The sequence below is a fragment of the Gossypium hirsutum genome, chromosome A11 (assembly GCF_007990345.1).
Source record: "Gossypium hirsutum isolate 1008001.06 chromosome A11, Gossypium_hirsutum_v2.1, whole genome shotgun sequence".
Taxonomy (NCBI): Eukaryota; Viridiplantae; Streptophyta; class Magnoliopsida; order Malvales; family Malvaceae; genus Gossypium; species Gossypium hirsutum.
The window spans coordinates 20,006,454-20,014,107 of record NC_053434.1 but is presented as its reverse complement, the minus strand read 5'-3'; positions in this window follow the sequence as shown (position 1 = coordinate 20,014,107).

Sequence of the window (7,654 nt, the reverse complement as noted above, 5' to 3'; positions counted from 1 at the left end):
AGTTCAAAAAGGTACTAAGTACTTGTGAGTAATGGGTTTTTAAAGTGGAGGTCCTTGGATAGTAATTAGACCATTATACCAGTTTGGACAAAAATACCTAAAGGAAGATAAAACACTATAGTTTTTAATTAAGGGCATTTTGGTCATTTAGTTATTAAAATGAATTAAAAACAAAATTAAAAGCCTTCACATGAGGAAGACATAGATAGGGTTTTTCAAGCTTCCAAGCTCGATTGTAAGTCCATTTTAGCCCTGTTTTTAATGTTCTTTACGTTTTTCGAGTCCAGATAACTTGATTAAGCTTATTCTAGCAATAATTTAACCTAGGATTTATATTTGAAAAAATACCTATAGGTGAAATGTGTTTATTTTTATATTTTATGGTAGAATGTGAAGCTTGAAATTGTGTTAAAAAAGTAATTTTACGTGAAAATGAGTAAAACTACATAATCGGTAAGAATACCTAATATTCATAAGTACATGTTAGAGTGAGAATTTGATGTTTCCATAGAAGGGAAAAATGATGAGCATGTCATAAAACATAATAAAATATGATGAAGTTTAATTTCCGAGCCTTGGGGAAAAAGTGTAAATATGTAAAAGTTTAGGGGCAAAAATGTAATTTTTCCAAAGTTTGAGTCAAGGACTGTTTTAATAAATGTGAGTATTAAATAAGCTAAATTTTTTATTTTAGATCAAGAGAAACAAGATTCGAGTTGTGATCGAGGGAATAATAAAGTTTACGAGGAATAGGCTCGATTTCTAACATTTTGTACCGAGGTAAGTTCATGTGTAAATGTAGTAACATAGTTGTCATTTTAAGTAATTTAATGTTATTTATATGATATGATGATTATTATCATGAAATATTATGCTTTTGGATTATTATTTAGTAATATGCAAATTATGTGAGCTACTTGATAAATATGAAATTCTATCAAGTATCGGTTCCGACATTCCGTGGAAGACAGCAAAGATGCGTGATTGAGGAAAATCCCGTTTCAACCTTGGGAATAGATTAGGATACAAGTGAATGTCACTAGGATATTTGAGTTCCGAGCTCGTTGAGTTGAGTCCGAGTTCGTGAGATGTAACTAGGCATCCGAACTCGTTGAGTTGAGTTCGAGTTCACTTATGGATGCGAACGCTCGAGCTCGCTGAGTTGAGTCCGAGTTCGCTTATGGGCGGGTTACATGATAGCTTGGCTACATAATTTCCGCAGGCTATTGAGTTTGTCTAGCTACAGGTATGACACTTATGTGCATGCAATCCGTGTATCCAAATTATATTCCGATGTGTTCAACGGGCGAATCTTAAGTGAATAAGGAGAATACTTAAGACGAAGGTGACATGTTGGTAAGTGTGGTGAATGAGAAAATTTGGACATGTATGCGTTTAAACCCTCGGGTTGAGAACTTGGTATGATGAAATCGTGGTAAGATAGTAAATGCAAATGTAACATGAATGTCTTGGTGATATTTATACAAATGATGTTTTATGTTGGATTGCATGATTATGTTACTTGCTATTTACATGTGAACTTACTAAGCATTTATGCTTACTCCCTCCTTTCCATTCTTTGTAGTTTTGACAAGCCAGCTCGGAAATCGGGAACGGTCGGAGGTTCGCTCACACTATCCGAAGACCATTTTGGTATAGTGGCTTGTATATTTTGAATATGGCATGTATAGCATTATAATGATTTTGTGTATATAATCTTATAATATGACTATTGGGTGGTAAGGAAATGTTTGGTAATGATTAGCCATTGGAATGGCCAATGGCTAATCAAGAGCATATTTGGTGTTATGTATGCTTAATGTGTTATATAATCTATGGAAATTCATAAAAAGGTGAAATTTGCTATAAAATAGTATCATATAGCAGCAATGACATGAGTTTGAAAAATCACTAAAAATAGTAGAGCTATAATTATATGATGAATAAAATATAAAATTTAAGCTTATTGAGTCTATTTTCATATGAAAGAAACAAAACAGGTAAATGAGTTATATTTTATGAGAAATTTGAGTTTTGGTGGAATAGGATCAGAGCAATTTTTGAATCCCCTGTTCTGACTTTATAAATTCACTAAAAATTGTAAAAAAAAAATTAGGAGTCATACTTTATATGTATAAATTCCTTATTGAGTCTAATTTTAAGAGAAACAAACATAATAGTCATCTAAATTCTGTACAGAGAGAAAAGTGATTCGAAGTTAACAGAGGTCAGAGCAGTCAAACACTGAAAAAGGGGAAACTTTAACTAATAAACTGTACTAATTGGCCTAACCAAAAATTCTGAAAAAAATTAGTAAATAGATATATGAGTATAGTTTCAGGAAAAATTTACGAATTTGAATTTCAAGTTTTGTAACTTGATATATGAATTTTTTAGCCACTGTGATGCAGATGGACAGTTTATTACGAAAGGTGAAATAAATTGTTTGAAGTTGTTTAAATGATAATTTATGTCTGTTAAAGCCTCGTGCTCGACTCCGACGACGGTCTCGAGTAAGGGGGTGTTACATGGAAGGCCAATCGGTTCCAAAGATAAAAATCCTCGTAAAAGGAAATGATCAATTATTCAAGATGATAATATTGTGGAGGCAAGTGCCCCAGAAGAGGCCAAAGATATAGCTAATCAAAAAACCCCAGAAGAGGTTCAGGTACTTGAAAATGGTGATAACGAAGAAATCTCAATAAGTTATGTTACTTCAGAAAAAGATGCAACCAAGAAAATATAGTTGTCGACAATAATTTTGCTTATAATATTGCTATTGAAATAGCAAAGAAAATGAGGATCCTGAGCCTAAATCTATTGAGGAATGTAGAAATAGAAAAGATTGGCCAAAATGGAAAGACACAATTCAAGCAGAATTAAATTCACTTTCTAAACGTGAGATTTTTGGACCTGTAGTCCAAACCCCTAAATATATAAAGCCGGTAGGATATAAATGGATATTTGTGCGAAAATGAAATGAGAAAAATGAAGTCGTAACATATAAATCACAACTTGTAGCACAAAGATTTTCGCAAAGACCCGGCATTGATTATGAATAGACATATTCTTCTGTGGTGGATGCAATCACGTTTAGATACTTTATTAGTCTGGCAGTATGTGTAAAACTTGACATGCGTCTAATGGATGTTGTTACAGCCTATTTGTATGGTACACTTGATAGTAAAATTTATATGAAAATCCCAGAAGGATTTAAAATCCCTGAAGGATATAGAGTTTCTTGGGAAAATTGCTCAATCAGATTAAAGAAAAGTTTATATGGATTAAAACAATCTGGACGTATGTGGTACAATCATCTTAGTGAATATTTGTTAAAAGAAGGTTATAAAAACGATCCAATCCGCCCATGTGTTTTTATAAAAAAGTTCTGAATCAAACTTTTTGATAATTGCTATTTATGTTGATGATCTAAATATTATTGGAACTCCTGAAGAGCTTCAAAATAGAGTAAATTATTTAAAGAAAGAATTTGAGATGAAAGATCTCGGAAAAACAAAATTTTATCTTGGCCTGCAGATCGAGCATTTAAAAGATGGAATTCATGTCCATCAATCAACTTATACGAAAAAGATCTTAAACAAATTTTATATGGATAAAGCACATCCATTGAGTACCCCGATGGTTGTACGATCATTAGATGTGAATAAAGATCAATTTCGTCCTTGTGAGAATGATGAAGATTTTCTTGGTCCTGAAGTACCATATCTAAGTGCCATAGAGTATTGATGTATCTTGCAAATAACACAAGACCTGATATAGCTTTTGATGTAAACTTGTTAGCAAGATTTAGTTCTTTTCCAACACGTAGACATTGGAATGAAATTAAACATGTATTTAGATATCTTAGAGGGACTTGATACGGGGTTATTTTATTCAAATGATTCAAAATCCCTATTAGTTGGTTATGCTGATGCTGGATATTTATCGGATCCACATAAAGGCCGATCTCAAACGGGATATTTATTTACATGTGGAGGTACTGCCATATCATGGCGTCCAACAAAGCAAACATTAGCTGCTGCCTTTTCAAATCATGCTGAAATAATTGCAATGCATGAGGCAAGCCGAGAGTGTGTTTGGCTAAGGTTATTAACCCAACATATCCAAAAGATATGTAATTTATCTTTAGAGGAAAATATGCCAACTATCTTATACGAAGATAATGCAACATGTATAGCTCAATTAAAGGGTGATTATATCAAAGGTGATAGAACGAAACATATTTCACTAAAATTATTCTTTACTCATGATCTTGAGAAGAAACGTGACATAGAAGTTCAACAAATTCGTTCTAGTGATAATTTAGCATATCTTTTTACCAAGGCATTGCCAACTTCAACATTTGAAAGACTACGAAACAAGATTGAAATGCGTCGACTCAAAGATATAATGTGATGTCACCATTAGGGGAGTAAAAAACACGTTGTACTCTTTTCATTTAACCAAGGTTTTATCCCACTGGATTTTCCTGGTAAGGGTTTTTAACGAGACAACTTGTAATAGGAAATTGTGTACTCTTTTTCCTTCATTAAGTTTTTATCCCATAGGGTTTTTCCTAATAAAGGGTTTTAATGAGGCACAGTTTTCTCTAATGGACATCCAATGGGGAGTGTTATAAATATTACTTTAATATGGATGTCCATAACTCTCAAAGTTGTAACTTCCATTGTAGCAACCCCGAATAGAATTATGCCCTATGGAATTATAAAGGTTTTATGTAGTAATTAAACCTTTATTTATTCTTTGTAACTTAAGGGATTGTACTATGTTAGAAGGTCTATAAATAGAGGTAGTACAAGGCTTGTAGGGATGCACAATAAATAAAATAAAAAGTTCTCTTGTTTATCTTCTATTATATTATTTCATTGTATTGATATTTTCTCTTTAATTTGTTCTTTCCTTTCATTATTTCATAACAATTAAATGGCTTATTAATAAATAAGGAACAACTTAAGAAATAAATAAACCTAAATTAAATGGTGAGGCGGCATAATGAGAAAAAAATAATAAAATAAAGCCATGAATGGCAAAATTGTAATTTTGAAGAAATAAAAAACAAACAAATTGGATTTTAAGGTTTTCTATGCAATTCATCTTCAATTTTTGGTAAACCAACATAGAGAGAGCTCCTTAAGCTGGTTTCTCGTATTTTTGTTTCATGTGAGTTCAATTCTTACCCGTTTCTTATAATTTTTATGTTTTTGAGATTGTTGCAGTTAGGTCTAACTAAACTGTACCTTTGTTTTTGAATTTATTAAAAATTTTGGAAGTTACCATTTGTAATACCCCGAAAATCTTTACAGTAATATATTATCCTTGATATAATAAATTAAGGAAATAAAGTGATAAAAAGGAAAGTTTTGAGTTATGGAAACATTGGGAAGTAAATTATGATATCTTGATTCAGGAAAGGACTAATTTGTAAAAGTCAAAAAAGTTTTGTTGCCTAAGAGTAAATACTCAAGACTTAAGGGGTTAAAGTGTAAATATGAAAAGTTGAAGGACCAATAGTGTAAATATTTTAAGAGTAGAATGATCTAGAAACTAAGGAAAATGGATAAATTAGGACCAAATTGAATAAGTGAAGAACTATGAGGGACTAAATTGTAATTTTACCAAATTAAATGATGACTCAAGGATGGAATTCTAAAAGATCATGAAGGGCAAAATGGTCAATTAGTAAGAGAGAGAATTCTAGAATGTAATGATTATGTTGATGATATTTTAAATTAATTAATTAGATAAATATTATTTTATTAATATTTTATGAGATATTTAATATTATTTTATTATTATTTATTTAGTATATAAGGAAAAAAAGATGAAGAATTTCATCATCTTTCCTTTCCATGCAAACCAACGTGAGAAAGAGTAAGAAGAAAAGAAGTTTTCTTTCTTTACAATTTAGTCATTTCACTAAAAATTCATTATTCTCACCTAAAAATTGAAAGAATTTCCATAGCCATTAAGAGAGAAAGATAGCAAGGAGATGATGGGGAGCAAGAATATCAAGTTGGATTCAAGAAATAGAAGCTGGAGGAGAGAGAAAAATCAAGTTAAAGATTGAAGTTAATAAGAAAAGGTAAGAACATTAAGATTTCAATATATTTTTAAGTCTAATATTGTTGAAAAAGCATGGAATTGATGTTAATGTAGAGTTTTATTTTATATGGTTCCATGTTTTTGATATATTAGTGAAGGGAACTGAGAGAAAATAATGGAAAATCTGGTAGAAAATGGAAATAGGAGTGTTATAAACTTGGTAATCAATATGTTGCACTAAAGTAGTTTTAGACAGTAGTAATAGGCTAACTTTGAAAAATCACCAAAATGATAGAAATTGAATTAGAAGCTAAGGGTGATATGGAATTAAATATTATTGAGTCTATTTTTATATAAAATAAATAGAGAAAGTAAAGTAATTCTGTATTCTGAGATATTTATATTTTTGTGAGACTGGTTCAGAATGATTTCAATATCCCTTGTTCTGACTTGGAAAAATCACTAAAAATTATACAAAAATAATTTTGTTACATACTTTATATGGTTAAATTCCTTAATGATTCTATTTTTATAAGAAACAAATTATAACATCATTTTAATTTTTTTTAAAGAGATAATTAAACTTCAGTGAAGAGTGGTCAGAACTGTCAAATAGCAAAACAGGGGAGAATTTAATGAATAAACTGTACTAATTGGATAAACCAAAAATTCTAAAAATTTTATGGTAAGAATAAATGTGAGTCTAGTTTCAGGAAAAATTAACGGATCTTAATTTCGAGTTCTGTATCTTAATATATAAATAATTTAGTGACTATGACGCAAATGGACAATTTTGAATGTACATATAAGTAAATAGTGAAATTATTGATAATGTTACTTGTTGCATGTTATATAAATTAAGGATGTGGAATGGAGAGGAGGAGGGGGAAAATATGTATAAATATTCATCTAGCATGGCTAATTTGCATGTTTTAGGCTTAGGGACTAAATTGAATAAAAGTAAAACTTTATGGGCAATTTTGTAAAAATGTCAGAAATGACTAAATTGCATGAAATAGATTATTTTATTATTTAAATTACAAAATTTAACGAAATTATCAATTCAGTTCAAGATCGGGGGAAAACATGTTTTAGGGATTAAATTGAAAAGTGTTGAAATTGTGAAAAATTTTGATATTTTATAGAATTCATGGACTGTTATCGATATGTATGATAATAATAGCTGGAAATAAGGATTAAATTGCAAGAATTTTATTTTCTTGACCCTAAGGATGAAATCGTCATTAATTAAAAGTTTAGGGGCAAAATGGTAATTTTTTCCTGGAGCATTAATTAAATGCATTAGAATATGAAATGAATGAAAATGATGATCAAATTTATTTATAAAGATCCGGACGACACAAATACGAGACTTGATCATGGAAAAGAAAATATATCAGAATAATGAAATCATAAACACGAACAATTAATGAGGTAAGTTTGTGTAACTTGAATTGTATTTTTAAACACTTGAAATATGTGGTTATGTAATGAAAATATGATTTGAATATTCAATTTATGATAATTGATGAAATATTGGTAAATACTCGATATAACTTGAAAATAAATCCCTGTTGAATGGAAGGAAAAT